Below are 19,442 nucleotides of genomic sequence, written 5' to 3' on the forward strand. Positions count from 1 at the left end.
GGCTAGGCAAACACCTGCCAGAGAACAATTACTTGAAATCTGTAGGTCAAAACATGTTGAGCTCACACAGGGCTAGAAATTCTTCCAGTTCCCACCGGTCAGAGTGGAGAGACCTCATTAAATATACGTGGCATTCAGGAAAGACCCAGGAGGGTTACCCTTAGGAGAGGGGCTAACCTGGCCATGGGTGCAGGTCACTCTAGCTCTATCCTTTAGAATGCTTTAAAAACCAACCTCAAAAAGATAAAGGGATCTGCAAGTAAATCAATTATCTAACAGAACAAAGCCCACCACTCTTTAAAGAAATACAACAAAATCAAGCACTCGACAACATTACATTTACAATGTCTGGCGTCCGATCAAAAATTACTAGCTATGCAAAGAAGCAACAAAGTGTGGTCCGTAATCCAAATAAAATGTATTCAATAGAAACAAACCAGATATAACAAAAATGATGCAAGTGTCAGACAAGGCCTTTAAGATGACTATTATAAATATGCTCAAAGAGTTAAAGTAAAATATGCAGATAGAAAGGAGAGAATGAAAAATATAAAAATAACCAAATGGAACTTGTAGAGATGATCAATACGATATCTGAAATAAACATTTCACCAGATGCAATTAACAGCAGATAAAATACTATTTAAGGTCAATGAACTTGAAGACATACCAATGGGAATTATCCAAAAGGAAGCATAAAGAGGTAAATATTTAATGTATAAAAGTTAAAACTTTCTGAAATAAATATGAAAAGACAAAAACAGACTTGGAAAACTATGTACAATATATATATGTACCTTGTCTGTATTATATAAGGAACACTTTAAAGTTGGTAAGAAAGTTCTTGAGATCCCAAAGACTAATGTATGCAAAAGTAAGTACAGGCCATTCACCTGGGATGAAATAATATCAGAAAATAAATGCAGAGGAGAACGTTTCAGCTCACAAATGATCACATAAATGCAGACAAAAATATCACCAAGGTGCTAATTTATAGCTATTACATTTACGAAAATTTAAAACATTCTAAACCTTATACCATCTGCCAGGATATTTTCTAAAAGAATAAAATAATTAAATGTAAAAAACGAAACCATAAAAGCCTTTCCAACTATGACTCAAAACCTAAAAGTCATAAAAGCAAAGATCGATAAGATAAATGATGAACTGGGAATAAATATTTGGCATTCATATTACAAAAGGCTAATCTCTCTAATATTTAAAGAGATATTATAAAATCTCTGAAATATAAAAATAACCAAATGGAACTTCTAGAGATGATAAATACAATATCTGAAATAAACATGTCACTAGACACAATTAATAACAGTTGAAAAAGAGATCATTAGCCCAGAAAAATGGTGAAAGACATGCAAAGAGATCACAGAAAAGGAGCTAAAAATGGCTTTGATACACTTGAAAAGAGATTCAGCCTCACTCATAGTAAGAGAAAAACAAATTAAAAGATACCAAAGTACCATTTTTCACCAGATTGGCAAAAATCCAATAATAACAATGGTAATAAAAGTAATGAACACTCTCTTGCTATATGCCATTCACTGTTCTATGTGGTTTGGACATATTAACTCACATGCTTAATAACACATTGATGTGTAGAAGATAATGGGGAAATCACCCTCTCATGTTATGAGTGGGTATGTTAGTTAGACATAGCCCACTACAGGCGGGTGATTTCGTGATATCTAACAAGATTATGAATGTATACATCCTTCAATCCAGCAGTAATGTTTGTGAGAATTCATTATCCATACACTTGCATGCAGGCAAAATAATGTGTAGAAGATTAATCATTGCCTTGCTGTTTGCTTTTAGTAAAAGACAGGAAAAATAATTGTCTATCAGTAGATACATATGTCTATCAGTACATTCATACAATGGAGGATTTTGCAGCTCTCAAAAGAATGAGGAAGTTCTCTTGTGCTAATATAGAAAGGTTTCCAGATACAAACAAAAAAGATAAAATTAGTAAGTGTGTTTAGTATGCTCTTTTGCATGCATTCATTTTTCTGGTTTATTCATAAAGAAACTCTACAAGATATTTAAGAACCAAATACTGTGATCTCCAAGAAAGAGGTGTGTGGGAACTAGAAAGACGGGGACAGAAAGACCACTTTTCATTGTATACCTTTTTATTTATTCTAAAAACCGAAATAAAACTAGTGTATAAGTTCTTGGAGACATTATATATTAGAACAATATTATGGAGAACAATTTGTCCTCCTCTAGAAACATAAAAATATTCATGACCTTTTTCTCATTAATTCCTCTTCTAGAAATTTCCTCTCCAGAAATAATCTAATCAAAGAGGGAATGTGCAAAATGATTTTTAACTGTGTTACTAGTAAATGTAAAATTTGGAGTGGCTGAATTAATCATTGTAATCCACCAAATGGAATAAACAATTGAAACACATAGTTAGAAAAACCAGGTAGCAACTCCCAACACCCAGATCTTGGTTTGTAAATATCATTCTCCAAAGAAATCAGGGCTCTTTGAGAAAATGGCTAACTCTAGGGGCTGGGGCAGGAAAAGTACAAGATGAGCCTGGAGCATCTCATGGTGCCAGAAATAAGAAAGTGCTAAAAAAAAATAATATAATCATAAAAGGATGGGGGCATGTTGCAGGGACATGTGGCTTCTGTGCATGACACAGAAGCCAACCAGAAAGTTACCAATGGCCAAAGCTAGCACAATTTGGGCAACAAAATAAATATTGCAGTATTGGATTGTAATCCAAAATATAAAGCATACATACCCATATAAATAAAAGATTCCATAAATAATTAAATGGGGAGAAGAAACGAAAGTTCCTTACAGAATTCCAAGTCATGTATGAAGATACTACCTCCTCCAGGAAGAGGAGCTCATTTTCCCCGCCCCTTTTGAAGGTGGACTGTACTTTGTGACTCACTTCCCACAACAGAGGAGGTGGAGGGACGAACAGTAGAGAAACCTGGCCAGTACCACCTTAAACAATTGATCCAGGCTCACATTGCCAGCAATGCCACATGGATATCCTGTGCCACTCATACGATGAGATGAGACAGGCATGTCGCCTTTGTCGTATTCTTTCTAGCAACACATAACCCCACATTAATCATGAGAAAAATATGAGATAAACCCAATTTGAAGGACACTCTTGAAAGTGCCTGATCAGTACTCCCCAAAGCTGTCAAGGTCATGAAAAATAAAGAACTGCGAAACTATCACGGAGACGAAGGAGACATGACAGCTACATGCCCTGTGGTGTCCTGGCCTGGATCCTGAAATTTAAGAAGGATATTTGTGGAAAATCTGGCAAAATCCAAATAAATTCCAGAGTTTAGTTAATGGTAAAGTACCATTTAGGTCAGGCACAGTGGCTCATGCCTGTAATCCGAGCACTTTGGGAGGCCAACATGGGTAGATCACTTGTGCCCTGGATCAACGAACTTGATTTGAGACCAGCCTGGGCAACAGAGTGAGACCTTGTCTCTACCACAAAAAAAAAAAAAAAAAAAAAAAAAATACAGCTGGGTGCAGTGGCTCACATGTGCAATCGCAGCACTTCGGGAGGCTGAGGTGGGTGGATCACCTGAGGCCAGGAGTTTGAGACCAACCTGGCCAACATGGTGAAACCCGGTCTCTACTAAAAATACAAAAATTAGTCAGGTGTGGTGGCGCATACCTGTAGTCCCCGTTACTTGGGAGGCTGAGGCAGGAGAATCAGTTGAGCCTGGCAGGTGGAGGCTGCAGTGATCAGGGAGTGCTGCTGGTGCCACTGCACTCCAGCCTGGGAAACAGAGTGAGACTCTGTCTCAAAAAACCAAACCAAAACAAAAATACAAACGTCAGCAAGGTGTGATGCATGCCTACAGTCCTGGCCACTCAGGAGGCTGAAGTGGGAGGATCGCTTGAGCCTGGGAGGTGGAGGCTGCAGTGAGCCAAAATTGTGCCACTGCACTCCAGCCTGGGTGACAGAGTGAGACCCTGTCTCAAAAATAAAACTAGTAACATACCAAGAGTGGTTTCTTAGTTATGACAATTGACCACAGTCATGTGAGATGAGAACATCAGGAGAAGCAAACAAAAACTCTCTGTTCTGTCTTCATTAATTCTCTGTAAATCTAAAATTATTCCAAAATAAAAAGTGTATTAAGAAAATACGGCCGGGCGCGGTGGCTCAAGCCTGTAATCCCAGCACTTTGGGAGGCCGAGACGGGCGGATCACGAGGTCAGGAGTTCGAAACCATCCTGGCTAACACGGTGAAACCCCGTCTCTACTAAAAAATACAAAAAACTAGCCGGGCGAGGTGGCGGGCGCCTGTAGTCCCGGCTACTCGGGAGGCTGAGGCAGGAGAATGGCGTAAAAACCCGGGAGGCAGAGCTTGCAGTGAGCTGAGATCCGGCCACTGCACTCCAGCCTGGGCGACACAGCGAGACTCCGTCTCAAAAAAAAAAAAAAAAAAAAAAAAAGAAAATACATTAGCCTGTAATCCCAGCACTTTGGGAGGCCGAGACGGGTGGATCACGAGGTCAGGAGATCGAGACCATCCTGGCTAACATGGTGAAACCCCGTCTCTACTAAAAAATACAAAAAACTAGCCGGGTGAGGTGGCGGGCGCCTGTAGTCCCAGCTACTCGGGAGGCTGAGGCAGGAGAATGGCGTAAACCCGGGCGGCGGAGCTTGCAGTGAGCTGAGATCTGGCCACTGCACTCCAGCCCGGGTGACAGAGCGAGACTCTCTCTCAGAAAAAAAAAAAAAAAAGAAAAGAAAATACATTAGCAACATGGAAAATGCTTATGATTCAATATTAAATGAAAAGGATGACAGATACCTGCTCAGGTTAAAAAAGAAGACAAATGGGGAGAGAAGGAGGAAGGGAGAGTTGGCTCCCTCCTGCCTGTCCCACCTCATCTCAACTCCCTGACTCCAGTCTTGCTGATGCAGCCGCCCAAAGGAGTATCTGCCACTTTATTTCCTGCCAGTTCAAATCCCATCCCATCAGCTGTCATTAAGAAACCCTTAATGACACAGGTTTACAGGGGTGATGGCTCACACCTGTAATCCCAGCACTTTGGGAGGCCGAGGTGGGTGGATCACCTGAGGAGTTCGAGAGTAGCCTGGCCAATATGATGAAACCCCATCTCGTCTAAAAATACAAAAATCAGCCAGGTGTGGTGGCAGGCGCCTGTAATCCCAGCTACTCAAGAGGGTGAGGCAAGAGAATCAATTGAGCCCCGGAGGCAGAAGTTGCAGTGAGCGAAGATCAATCCATTGTACTCCAGCCTGGGTGACAGAGCAAGACTCTGTCTGCAAAAAAAAAAAAAAAAAAAAAAAAAAAAAGAGAGAGAATGAGAAGGAATAAAAAGGATGAAAAGGAAGGCAGAGTACTGATGACATCTGATCCAGCCACACCTTAATCCTGTTGACCTCAGACTTAGCTCTATGAGCCAATAAATCCCCTTCCTACTTTATTTTTGAAATTGTAAATTGATAATTTATAATTATATAAATCTATGGGATACAAAGTGATGTTACAATTTATGAATAATTAAATCAAGGTGGTTAACATATCCATTACCTCAAATACTTAACATTTTTGTGGTGAGAACATTAGAAATTTACTCTCTTGGCAATTTTGAAATGTACAATACTCTACTATTAACTATATTCACCATGCTGTGCAACAGAACTCAAAAGTATTTTTAAAATCCTCCTGTCTGACTAAAATCTGATGCCCTTTGAACACCATCTCCTCATTCCCCACAACCCCCAGCCTCTGTAACCACCATTCTGCCTTCTGCTTCTATGGGTTTGTTTTAGATTCCACATATATGTGAGAACCTGCAGTACTTGCCTTCCTGAACCTGACTTAATTCACTTAGCATAATATTCTCTAATTCCATCTATGTTGTCACAAATGTCAGAATATCTTTCTTTTCTGTTGTTGTTCTTGTTTTGTTTTTTTGAGACTGAGTCTCACTCTGTCACCCAGGCTGGAGTGCAGTGGCATGAGCTCGGCTCACTGCAAACGGGGAGAGAAGGTTCAAGCGATTCTCCTGCCTCAGCCTCCTGAGTAGCTGGGATTACAGGCACCCACTACCATGCCCGGCTAATTTTTTGTATTTTTAGTAGAGATGGGGTTTCACCATGTTGGCCAGGCTGGTCTTGAACTCCTGACCTCAAGTGATCCATCCACCTCAGCCTCCTAAAGTGCCAGGATTACAGGTCCTGTAATGCCCGGCCGAGAATGTCTTTCTTCTTTAAGGCTTAATAGTATTCCATTATGTAAGTAGGCAACATTGTCTCTATCCACTCATTTGTTGATGCACAGTTAATTCTGTAACTTGCTATTGTGAATGGTGCTGCAATTAACATGGGGTATAGACATCCCTTCAACAAAATGATTTTAAACCTTTTTGGTAAATACCCGAAAGTGGGATTTCAAGATCATATGGCAATTTTATGTTTAGTTTTTTGAAGAACCTCCATACTGTTTTCCAGATTGACCTTGCTAATTTACATTCCCAACAACATTGTACAAGGGTTCCCTTTTCTCCACATTCTTGACAACGTTTATCTTTCATATTTTTGATAAAAGCCATTCTGAGCAGTGTGAGATGATGTCTCATTATGGCTTTAATTTGCATTTCCCTAATGATTAGCAATATTGAGTATTTTTCATTATATCTATTGGACATTTATATGTATTCTTTTGAGAAATGTCTTTATCCTTGGAATGCAAGGGGGGTTCAACATATGCAAGTCAATAAATGATATGCCACATTAACAGAATAAATGACAAAAATCATATGATCATCTCATCAGAAGCAGAAAAAAAATTGACAAAATTCAACATCCCTTAATCATAAAAACAATCACCAAATTAGGTATAGAAGAAAGGTATCTCAACAATAAAAGCTATCCAGAGATGCTCGCAGCTAACAGTGACTCAGCAGTGAATAACTGAAAGCCTTTCCCCCCAAGATTTGGAACAAGACAAGGATGCCCACTCTCGCCACTTCCACTCAACATAGAATTGGAAGTCCTAGACAAAGCAATTAAGCAAGAAAAAGAAAAAGTAAAATAGTGAAGGCCTTTTATTAAAAGAAATAAATGGAATTTTTACTGTTTGCCAACATGATCTTATATATGGAAAATCCTGTCCAAAAAACTGTTAAAACTAATAAATACAATAAAGTTGCAGGATACAAAATCAACACACAAAAATCAGTAGCATTTCTATACACCAACAACAAACTATCCAAAAAGAAATCAAGAAATCACACTCACAAAAGCTACAAAAAATAAAATAAAATAAAATACCCAGGAACAGATTTAACCAGGAGACAAAAGACTTATACAATGAAAACTGTAAGATGTTGATGAAATAAGCTGAATAAGACACAAGTAAATGGAAAGATATTTCAAGTTCATGGTTCAGAAGAACTAATATTACTAAAATGTCTATACTACCCAAAGTGATCTACAAATTCAATGCAATGCGTATGAAAATCCCAACATCACTTTTCATAGAAATTTTTTAAAAATCCAAAACTTCATATAGGGCTGGACGTGGTGGCTTACACCTATAATCTCAGCAATTTGGGAGACCGAGGTGAGAGGATCACCTGAGGTCAGGAGTTCAAGACCAGCCTAGCCAACATGGTAAAACCCCATCTCTGCTAAAAACACAAAAATCAGCCAGGCATGGTGGTGCTCACCTGTAATCCCACCTACTTGGGAGGCTGAGGGACGAGAATCATTTGAAGCTGGGAGGCAGAGGTTGCAGTGAGCCCTGATCACACCACTTGCACTCCAGTTTGGGCCACAGAGTGAGACTCCGTCTCAAAAAACAAAACAAAACAAAAATTCATATGGATCCACAAAAACCTCAAACAACCAAGGCAATCATGAACAAAAAGGACAAAGCTGGAGGTATCACACCACTGGATTTCAAAGTATACTACAAAGCTATAACAATCAAAACAACATGGTATTGGGGGGGGAAAAAAAGACACATTGACCAATGGAGTGGAATAGAGAGCCTGGAAATTAACCTACTACTGTACAGTCAATTGATTTTCAACAGAGGTACCAGAATATGCAATAGGAAAAGGACAGTCTCTTCAATAAATAGCATTAGGAAAACTAAATTTCCACCTGCAGAAGAATAAAATTGGACACTGATCTCACACCATATACGGAACTAAAAATCAACTTAAAATGAATTAAACATTCAAATGTAATACCAGAAACTCTAAACTTACTGGAAGAAAACACGGGGAGGAAAAACTACATGACACTCTCTGGGCAACGATTATTTGGATGTGACCCCAAAATCACAGGCAACAAAAGCAAAAATAGACAAATGGGACTATATCAAACCAAAAAGCTTCTGCATAGCCAGTGAAACAACCAACAGCATGCAGAAACAACTCAGATTGGGAGAAAACAGCTGCAAAACATACATCTGACAAGGGATTAATATCCAAAATACAGAAGGAGCTCAAATAACTCAATATTAAGAAAACAAGAAACCCAATTAGAAAATGAGTAAGGGACCTGAAGAGACATTTCCACTAAAGTTTTTAAGACATAAACATACTTTGGCATAAACACTGTATTATATGCAATTACTTTTTGTAAAATAATTTTTGTAAAGCCATCAGTTATATATCCAAACGATTTTTCACCTGAGGTGTAAGACAGGAAAATGTTTAAATCAATACGTAAATCAAATCATCTGCACTGGCATTGTTAACCTAGAAGCAAGTGGCTGCATAGAGAATAGTAAGAGCAAGGATATTTAGTCCATACTTTCAAATGGGGCTCGATGATTTGAAACAATAAAGTTGTTCACTGGCAGAATTTCCCACCAAGTCTGTATAAATTATGTGCTATTTGATAAAAGATAGCCGCAATGAAGCTAATTTTTTTATCTTCAGTATTTGCTTTTAAGAGAAAAATCCCGAAGCTTGTAGGGATTTCTAATGCCAACAAAGATGATGAAATGGGAGAGTATATTTAGCAATCACAGTGACTAAGCTCATGGTAACTGGCATATGTATAATTTTAGTCTGCATTCCAATTATTTAAACTGTGATGTTCTTGATCAGTTGAACATACTGTGAGTAGACGATCTCTTTCTCCGAGAAACAAGATGGAGAGGTCTTCAGAGAATGGCCCCACTGAAGCTCACTGGTAAATGAGCTTTCTCCAGATTTTGCTGATTTCCTGAGTTTTTCCGTAATTCCTCCGTGCCCTGGCCATTTTCTGATCATGGCCTTCCCGTTGCCCTTATTCCTCAAAGTTTGGCAAATTTTTCTTCGTTTTTTGATACAAACTGGAAACTGCCTTTGGTCTTATCTACTTACTGAACACAGATGCCATCTTGGGATTATACTGAGATTTGTGAAGTTATTCAAACAGAGCATCTTCCTGCCTTGTCCTCCCTCTTGCTGGAAAACAGCAGACTGTACCACCTGGCTTTCGGTTATGTTCCACAAAGATCAATGAATAGTTCCTTCAAAATAGAAGTCTGCAGCATTATTTATTAAAGTTCTCCAATTATAAATAGATTCCTCTGTAAGCAACACTCCACAGCAGTTGGAATCTCCTCGGACATGGGGACAATCACTGATGAAAACCAGGTAAGTGCAGCCATAAAAAAGGATGAGTTCATGTCCTTTGTAGGGACATGGATGCAGCTGGAAACCATCATTCTCAGCAAACTATCGCAAGAACAGAAAACCAAACACTGCATGTTCTCACTCATAGGTGGAAATTGAACAATGAGAACACTTGGACACAGGAAGGGGAACATCACACACCGGGGCCTATTGTGGGGAGGAGGGATGGGGAGGGATAGCATTAGGAGATATACCTAATGTAAATGACGAGTTAATGGGTGCAGCACACCAACATGGCACATGTATACATATGTAACAAACCTGCATGTTGTGCACATGTACCCTAGAAATTAAAGTATAATAAAAAAAAAAAAAAAGAAAAGCAGGTACGTTTTGAAGATCTCCAGTTGAATGTTGCCTCAGTACCTCAAAAGCATCTTCAAATGCTTGACCCAGCTTGTCTCGTTCAACACAAGTTAATGCTTCACTAATAAACTGATGATTCCGTCCATCAGCGCCCAATCTAGCATGTACTTGTAGAAGTGGAAAGAGTCTTCCCCTCCTTTGAAACACCCACCTGCACCCCCCATCACCCACTTTAATTTTGTTAAAGCAGTTTTGAGTTGGGTTTCTGTCATCTGCTACTGAAAAGTTCCTGAGTAATTTATACCTGAGAATGAGATAATTTAAGTAACAGGCCCTAACATATGAAAATAGCTGAGATAATGTGGGGTGCAAAACAGAGAGGAGATAATTATTCCCATTCCTAAATAATTATTTGAAAATTTTTGTTATACAGTAGAAATGCAACTCGCTATCTGATGGTTTGTTAAATCTTTGGACACAGCCCCAAGAAAAATAGCAAGATATTGAACATTACTTGTGGCCTCAAATAATATTTTATGAGAAAAGCAGAAGTTCAGTCCAAGCTATACTATCTAAAAGCAGAGAGGGAATAATGAAACTTCATTTTTTAGAAAAATCTTTATACCTATACCTTGCAATCCTTGAGGACTGGGAGTCAGAATTTATAAAGGCCAGATTCTGCATCCTAAGCTAAAATGTGTGAAGACAAAAACAAAGAAATAAAGAAATACCATACTAAAATATTGGGAAAGAAATTGAAAAGGACACAACAAAATGAAAAGATATTCTAGGTTCATGAACTGAACTACTTAATACTGGTAAAATCATAATACTACTCAAAGCGGCCGGGCGCGGTGGCTCAAGCCTGTAATCCCAGCACTTTGGGAGGCCGAGTCGGGCGGATCACGAGGTCAGGAGATCGAGACCATCCTGGCTAACACAATGAAACCCCGTCTCCACTAAAAATACAAAAAAATTAGCCGGGCGTGGTGGCGGCGCCTGTAGTCCCAGCTACTCGGGAGGCTGAGGCAGGAGAATGGCGGGAACCCGGGAGGCGGAGCTTGCAGTGAGCCGAGATCGCGCCACTGCACTCCAGCCTGGGCGACAGAGCGAGACTCCGCCTCAAAAAAAAAAAAAAAAAAAAAAAAAAAATACTACTCAAAGCAATTTACAGATTAAATGCAATCCAATTACATTCTCTACAGAAATAGAAAAAAAAATCTTAAAATGTATATGGAACCACAAAAGACCCCAAATAACCAAGGCAATCCTGAGCAAAAGGAACAAAGCTGGAGGCATTACACTACCTGACTTCAAGTTTTACTACAAAGCTATAGTAACCAAATCAGTATGACACTGGCATAAAAACAGAACAGACCAATGGGACAGAATAGAGAATGCACATGTACATCCACACATTTACAGCCAGCTCATCTTCAACAAAGGCACCAAGAACATATAATGGGGGAAAGGATAGACTTTTCAATAAATGGTGCCAAGAAAACTAGATAACTATACGCAGAAGAATGAAACTAGATCCTTCTCTCTTACCATATACAAAAATCAAATCAAGATTGATTAAAGATTAAATCTAAGACCTCACACCATGAAACTACTAGAAGAAAACATTGAGGAATCACTCCAGGACATTGGTCTAGGTGAAGATTTTTTTATGTCAGATCTCAAAAGCATAGGCAAACAAAGTAAAAATAGACAAATGGGATTATATCAAGCTAAAAACTTCTGCATAGCAAAGGAAATAATCAACAAAGTGAAAAGAAACCCCACAGAATGGCAGAAAATATTTGAAAACTAACCACCTGAGAAGCTGTTAATAACCAGACTGTATAGGGAGCTCAAACAACTCAATACCAAAGGAAAAAAAAAAATCCAATTTAAAAATGGGCAAAAGATCTGAGTAGACATTTCTCAAAAGAAGCCATACAAATGGCCAACAGGCGTATAAAAAATGTTCAACATCACAAATTATCAGAGAAATGCAAATCAAAACCACAATGAGATACCATCTCGCCCCAGTTAAAATGGCTTTTATCAAGAAGACAGGGCCGGGCGCGGTGGCTCAAGCCTGTAATCCCAGCACTTTGGGAGGCCGAGACGGGCGGATCACGAGGTCAGGAGATCGAGACCATCCTGGCTAACATGGTGAAACCCCGTCTCTACTAAAAAATACAAAAACTAGCCGGGCGAGGTGGCGGCCGCCTGTAGTCCCGGCTACTCGGGAGGCTGAGGCAGGAGAATGGCGGGAACCCGGGAGGCGGAGCTTGCAGTGAGCTGAGATCCGGCCATTGCACTCCAGCCTGGGCAGCAGAGCGAGACTCCGTCTCAAAAAAAAAAAAAGAAGACAGGCAATAACAGAGGCTGGTGAGGATGTGGAAGAAAGGGAACCCTTGTACGCTGTTGGTGGGAATGTAAATTAGTACAGCTACTACAGAGAACAGTTTGGAGGTTCCTCAAAAAACTAAAACTTGAACTACAGTATGATCCAGCAATCCCACTCCTGGGTATATCTCCAAAGAAAGGAAATGAATATATCAAAGAGCTATCTGCACGCCCATGTTTATCACAGCACTATTCACAATAGCCAAAATATGGAATTAATCTAAGTGCCCATCAACAAATGAATGGCTAAAGAACACGTGGTATATATACACAATGGAATATTATTCATCTGTAAAAAGGAGTAAAATCCTGTCATTTGCAGCAACACAAATAGAACTAGAAGTCATTATGTTAAGTGAAATAAGCCAAGCACAGAGAGACAAATACCACGTGTTCTCACTCATGTGGGAGCTAAGAAAAGTGGATCTCATGAAGGTAGAGAGTAGATTGGTGGTTACCAGAAGCCAGCAAGGGTAGCAGAAGTAGGGGATTCAAAGAAGTTGATAAATGGATACAAATGTAAAGTTGATAGAAGAAATAAGCTCCAGTGTTCAATAGATGTGTAGGGTGACTATAGTTTACAAAAAGATACTGTACACTTCAAAATAGATAGAAGAGAAAAATGCAAACATTTCTAGGATAAAGACAAATATTTAAGGTGATGGATATCCCAAGTACACTGACGTGATGTATACAAATTGTATGAACATATTAAGTTATCGTGTGTACCCTGAAACTACGTAACTTATCCATCAATTTTTTAAATTGTTGAAAAAATGATAAATGAATAAATAAAATATTGGGTCTTGGATGAGCCAGAAAATTTGGGAAGTCTGATTCTCTCTCAAATATCATATTCTAGGTATTTTTTCCAGACAAAAGCATCATACCCCTTATAAAAATGCATCCAGTAGGTTATAATCTTGGGGGAAATGCCACATTATATAGCTTCATTTTTTCGCTCTTGTCGCCCAGGCTGGAATGTGATGGCGTGATCTCGGCTCACTGCAACCTCCGCCTCCCAGATTCAAGCAATTCTCCTGTCTCAGCCTCCCAAGTAGCTAGGATTACAGGCATGAGCCAACACACCCAGCTAATTTTTTTGTATTTTTAGTAGAGATGGGGGTTCTCCATGTTCGTCAGGCTGGTCTCGAACTCCCGACCTCAGGTGATCCACCCCCTCAGCCTCCCAAAGTGCTGGGATTACAGGCGTGAGCCACGGCGCCTGGCTCCCCTTCAAGTCTTTCACATTGTCCAAATCTGACAGCAAAGAGAAAGCATGATTTTGGGAGATGGGGAAAAGCCAGAATAGATTATTGGCAAGAAATAGAAACCACAAGATGAGGATCAAGAGTCAAGGGCCAGGTTTAGACAAGATCTCTAGATGTGGTTATTATGCCATAGAATCATCAAATTCTTGTCAACTGAGGTTTTAAATACTGCCTAAAAACGCCAAGCCCGGAAATAGGTGTAATTCTTCAGTCCTTCAGTAAATACCCAGGCTATTAAAGTAGGTCATTCCCAGAAATGAAATCCTCCTCGCACCTCTCTTAGAGGTGGCCATGGTGGACACAAAACATAGATATTTATCTTTGGAAGAAGGAGGTAGATCTTTTTTTGAAAATATATATAAAGTATAGTTGTATTTGGAGAAGCAGAGGCATTTTTGAAACTATATGTACAATTAGAATGGTATGTGAATATATATACAACCAAAGATACAAAGTGTAAAATGGGGTTTAAAAATCTACTATTATTCACTATTCTCATTCTCAACTACCTTCTCAGATCTAAACTCTACTTTTTTGTGGAGAACCCCTTCCCTGTGGTGAGGACAGGGCCAACACTGACTTGTCACCATGACAACATTAGTGGGTACATGACCTAGACTCAGCAAATTATGCCACTCATAACATCGGCTACCATGATCATTTAAGACCCAGACATGAAATCTAAAGTAGGTTCTCCATGGACATTTTCTGAAAGGTATTAGAGAGTGGGCGTAATGGCTCACACCTGCAATTCCAACATTTTGAGAGGCTGAGGTGGGAGGATTGCTTGAGCCCAGGAGATCGAGACCAGACTGGGCAACATAGGGAGACCTCGTTTCTATGAAAAATTTAAAAATTAGCTGGAGGCCAAGGTGAGCGGATCACAAGGTCAGGAGATCGAGACCATCCTGGCTAAGACGGTGAAACCCCATCTCTACTAAAAATACAAAAAATTAGCCAGGCTTGGTGGTTGGTGCCTATAGTCCCAGCTACTCGGGAGGCTGAGGCAGGAGAATCGTGTGAACCCGGGAGGCGGAGCTTACAGTGAGCTGAGATCTCGACACTGCACTCCAGCCTGGGTGACAGAGTGAGACTCTGTCTTTAAAAAAAAAAAAAAAAAAATTAGCCAGGCATGGTGATGCACACCTGCAGTCCCAGCTACTCAGGAGGCTGAGGTGGGAGGATCGCTTGAGCCTGGGTGGTCAAGGCTGTGGTGAGCTGTGATTGCACCACTATACTCCAGCCTGGGCAACAGAGCAAGACCCTGTCTCTAAATAAATAAATATAAAAGTAATTTTTTATTATACTTTAAGTTCTGGGATACATGTGGAGAACATGCAGGTTTGTTACATAGGTATACACGTCCCATGGTGGTTTGCTGCATCCATCAACCCGTCATCTACAATAGATATTTCTCCTAATGCTATTCCTTTAAAATGAAAGGTATTAGGAAGATTTCTTTCCACTGTCGGTCAGGAGATGAGATGGATGTGGTGCTACTGAAGGTCACCTTGCCACTCTGCAGTAAAAGAAATCTCTGCAACTAATTTGAGGGAATCACAGCTGACAGATGTAAAGAGGACACAGAGCCCTCATCACATTGTTAGAATTCCTGGAACTAAACAAATCACTCCTTTTACCTTCCAGCTATGTAAGCCTCCTCCTCAAAAAAAAAAAAAATCATTTTTTGTTTAAGTTGGTGTTTGGTTTTCTGCAATTTAAAGCTTTAAAAATCCAACTCAGCAATAATAAAACACAACCCAATTTAAAAAGGGACAAAAGACTTCAACAGACATTTCTCTGAAGATATATAAATGGCCAAAAAACACACAAAAAGATGTTCACTGCCATTAGTTATTAGAGAAAGGCAAGTCAAAAGCACAATGAGATACCATTTTACACCCACGAGGATAGCCATTTCTTAAAAATAGAGAATAAATGTTGGTAAGGATGTGGAGAAATTGGAACCTTCATACATTGCTGGCGGGGATGAAAAATGGTACAACCGGCCGGGCGCGGTGGCTCAAGCCTGTAATCCCAGCACTTTGGGAGGCCGAGACGGGCGGATCATGAGGTCAGGAGATCGAGACCATCCTGGCTAACACGGTGAAACTCTGTCTCTACTAAAAAATACAAAAAACTAGCCGGGCGAGGTGGCGGGCGCCTGTAGTCCCAGCTACTCGGGAGGCTGAGGCAGGAGAATGGCGGGAACCCGGGAGGCGGAGCTTGCAGTGAGCTGAGATCCGGCCACTGCACTCCAGCCTGGGTGACAGAGCGAGACTCCGTTTCAAAAAAAAAAAAAAAAAAAAGAAAAATGGTACAACCACTGTGGAAAACAGTTTGGTGATTCTTCAATAAATTAAACACAGAATTACCATACGATCTAGTAATTCCACTCCTAAATATGTACCCAAGAGAACTGAAACCAGGTGTTCAAATAAAAACATTTCCATTTGTTTACAAAATGTTATACACCAATGAACACAGCAGCTCTATTCACAATACCCAAAAGGTTAAAACAATCTAACTGTCCACCAACAGATGAATAAACAAAATGTGTTTTGATATCATAAAGTTAAATGTTATTCACCCATAAAAAGGAATGAATGAAAAATACAACATGGATGACCCTCAAAAACATTATGCTAAGCTGGCCGGGTGTGGCGGCTTACACCTGTAATCCCAGCACCTTGGGAGGCCGAGGCAGGCAGATCATGAGGTCAGGAGTTCGAGACCAGCCTGACCAACATGGTGGAACCCCATCTTTACTAAAAATACAAAAATTACCTGGGCATGGTGGCATGCACCTGTAGTCCCAGCTACTCGGGAGGCTGAGGCAGGAGAATAGCTCGAACCCAGGAGGTGGAGGTTGCAGTGAACTGAGATCGCGCCACTGTGCTCCAGCCCTGGGAGACAGAGTGAGGCTCTGTCTCAAAAACAAACAAACAAAATTATGCTAAGTAAAAGAAGCCAGACACCAAAGACCACATACTGAATGATTCCATTTATACGAAATGTCCAGAATAGGCAAATCCAGAGAGATAGAAAGCAGATTAGTGGTTGCCAAGTACTGAGAAGAGAGAGAAATGGAGAGTGACTGCTTAGTTAGCACTTCTGTTTAAGGTGATTTTTTAAAGTTCTGTACCTAGAGGTGATGGCTGTATAACATGGGTGAACAGGCTTAATGCCACTGAATTGTACACTTTAAAATGGTTAAAACTTCACCATAATTTTAAAAACATAAAAGGACCTGACTAATTTAAGCTCCCTCTGCACCATGTAGTCAGGAACTAGGACTTAGAGCTGGCAGAGAGTGGAAATTTGTCAAATAAAAATAGCTATCATTTCGGATTCTTAATGAGTCACCAACTGTCCTAAGTATTATTTTACATATTGTAATGAATGCTTTGTGAAACAAAAGCTTTTGTGGTTGTTCCTGATTATAAATTTTATCTTTTTTTAACTTTTATTTTAGGTTCAGGGGTACACATGCAAGTTTGTTGTATAGGCAAACTGAGTATCATGGGGTTTTGGTGTACACACTTTTATCACCCAGCTGATAAGCATAGTACCCAACAGGTAGTTTTTGATCCTCAGCCTCCTGCTACTCTCCACCCTCACAAAGGCCTCAATGTCTACTGTTCCCTTCTTTGTGTCCATGTGTACTCAACGTTTAGGTCCTACTTCTAAGTGAGAACATGCAGTATTTGGCTTCCTGTTCCTGCATTAGTTCACTTAGGATAATGGCCCCCAGCTCCTTCCATGTTGCTGCAAAGAACATGATCTTGTTTTTTATGGATGCAGAGTATTCCAGGATGTATGTGTGCCACATTTTCTCTATCCAGTGTATCGATGATGGGCATTTTAGGTTGATTCTGTGTCTTTGCTATTGTGAGTAGTGCTACATATGAGTACCTGTGTCTTTATGGTAGAGCAATTTATTTTCGTTTGGGTATTGATACGGTTTGGCTGTGTCCCCACCCAAATCTCATCTTGAATTGTAGCTCCCTTATATAATCCCCATGTGTCATGGGAGGAACCCAGTGAGAGGTAATAATCATGGGGTCAGGTTTTTCCCAAGCTGTTCTCATGATAGTGAATAAGTCTCACAAGATCTGGTTTTAGAAAGGGCAGTTCCCCTGTACACACTCTCTTGCTTGCCACCATGTAAGATGTGCCTTTGCTCCTCCTTCACCTTCCGCCATGATTGTGAGGCCTCCCAGGCCATGTGGAACTATGAGTCCACTAAACCTCTTTTTCTTTATAAATTACTCAGTCTTGGGTATGTCCTTATAGCAGCATGAGAATGGACTCTTGCAGGTATATACCCAATGAGATTACTGGGTTAAATGGGTAGTTCTGTTTTTAAGTTCTTTGAGAGGCTCCACACTGCTTTCCACAGTGGCTGAACTAATTTACATTTCCACCAGCAGTGAATAAGCATTCCCTTTCCTCTGCAATCTCACCAGCATCTGTTATTTTTCAACTTTTTGATAGCCATTCTGACTGGTGTGAGATGGTATCTCATTGTGGTTTTGCTTTGCATTTCTCTAATGATTAATGATATTGGGCATTTTTATGTTTGTTGGCCACATGTATGTCTTCCAAAAGCTTTTTTTCATAATGAAATTAAGCTTTTAGATTTGCTAGCCATTTGTTTTTAAGAAGAGAGCTTTTAAAGTACCTCAGAGTAGCCTTTAATTTGGGGAGGAATACAGTTTGGTCACTTACTTACACAAAAGCAAGAACCCACCTATTGTTCTAGAGAAAATGGCAGGATTTTCTTTTGTGGGGGTTTGGAGGGGTAGGGAAGATTAACAGGGAGTAAAAGTTTAAATGTTGGTAGAAAAAAGTAGGTGGTACCCCCTTGCCTCCTAAAACAAGGACCTTCAGGAAGGAACAGAATAAGGATCCGAGTGATTTCCCTTTGATTTTGTAACTTACTGACATATTTCTAATAAATTGGAATATCTCCAACTGAAGTAAGCTGGCCCTCAGATAACCCCAGAGAAATCTTAAGAGGGCCAGAGGTCTGGAATACGCGATCTGGAGTCAACACGAGGGCTAGATTAACATAGAGGAGAACTTAGTCTGTATCGCATGCTTAACACCAGCCCTGACCAAGCACTTGAACTCTGGGCCCGCCTAGGTGAAAATGACTGCTTATATATGTGACCTGAAGGGATTTGAACACTTCTATGGGTTGACGCCTGACTGGAAGTAATGTTGGAGAGAAGAGGTATCACACCCTGAGAATTGCTGACGTCGAAGTTGAGGTGATTCCTGAAACAGGGCCAACCTTTAAATAAGCTTCTCACCTTTCTATTTTCACCAACATCTCCAGGAAGTGATGAAGACAAAAACACCAGGGGAGGATAGGGCATTTAGAGGACGAATCAGCCTTTCTCGTTTCTTCCCTCACAGTCAGTATTAATAAAGACGAATTCCTTTAGACTATCACAAGAAGACACTGCAGAGGAAAGATGAAGCTTCTTGCAATTAAGTGGTCACGGTCATTATAATTTGAGCATGAAAAGACTGGATGAAGAGAGATGTGGCCAGAGTTCTAGTTCTTGTTTTAGATGACTAGATGGTATCAGATTAACCCCTCTGCCAAAATTATTTATAAACTCTGGGCAAAATATAACAAACAAGTCTTTGAAAGAGACTGGGGATAAACCTAAGCAGGCAGAAACTGAGCAGGGAACAGACAGTCCTCAAAATGAAGGAAGCACGTGAGATGAGCCTCACATTTACTAAGATGTTTCT

At 40.1% G+C, this 19,442-nt stretch overlaps 1 long non-coding RNA gene across 1 annotated transcript in view; it reads right to left on the reverse strand.

Moving 5' to 3' along the window:
* LOC144335297 (uncharacterized) overlaps positions 1-19,442 on the reverse strand; it is a 62,506-nt gene that overhangs the window by 36,646 nt on the left and 6,418 nt on the right. The window lies entirely within an intron of this gene.

Source organism: Macaca mulatta, chromosome 16 (genome assembly GCF_049350105.2).
Source record: "Macaca mulatta isolate MMU2019108-1 chromosome 16, T2T-MMU8v2.0, whole genome shotgun sequence".
Taxonomy (NCBI): domain Eukaryota; kingdom Metazoa; phylum Chordata; class Mammalia; order Primates; family Cercopithecidae; genus Macaca; species Macaca mulatta.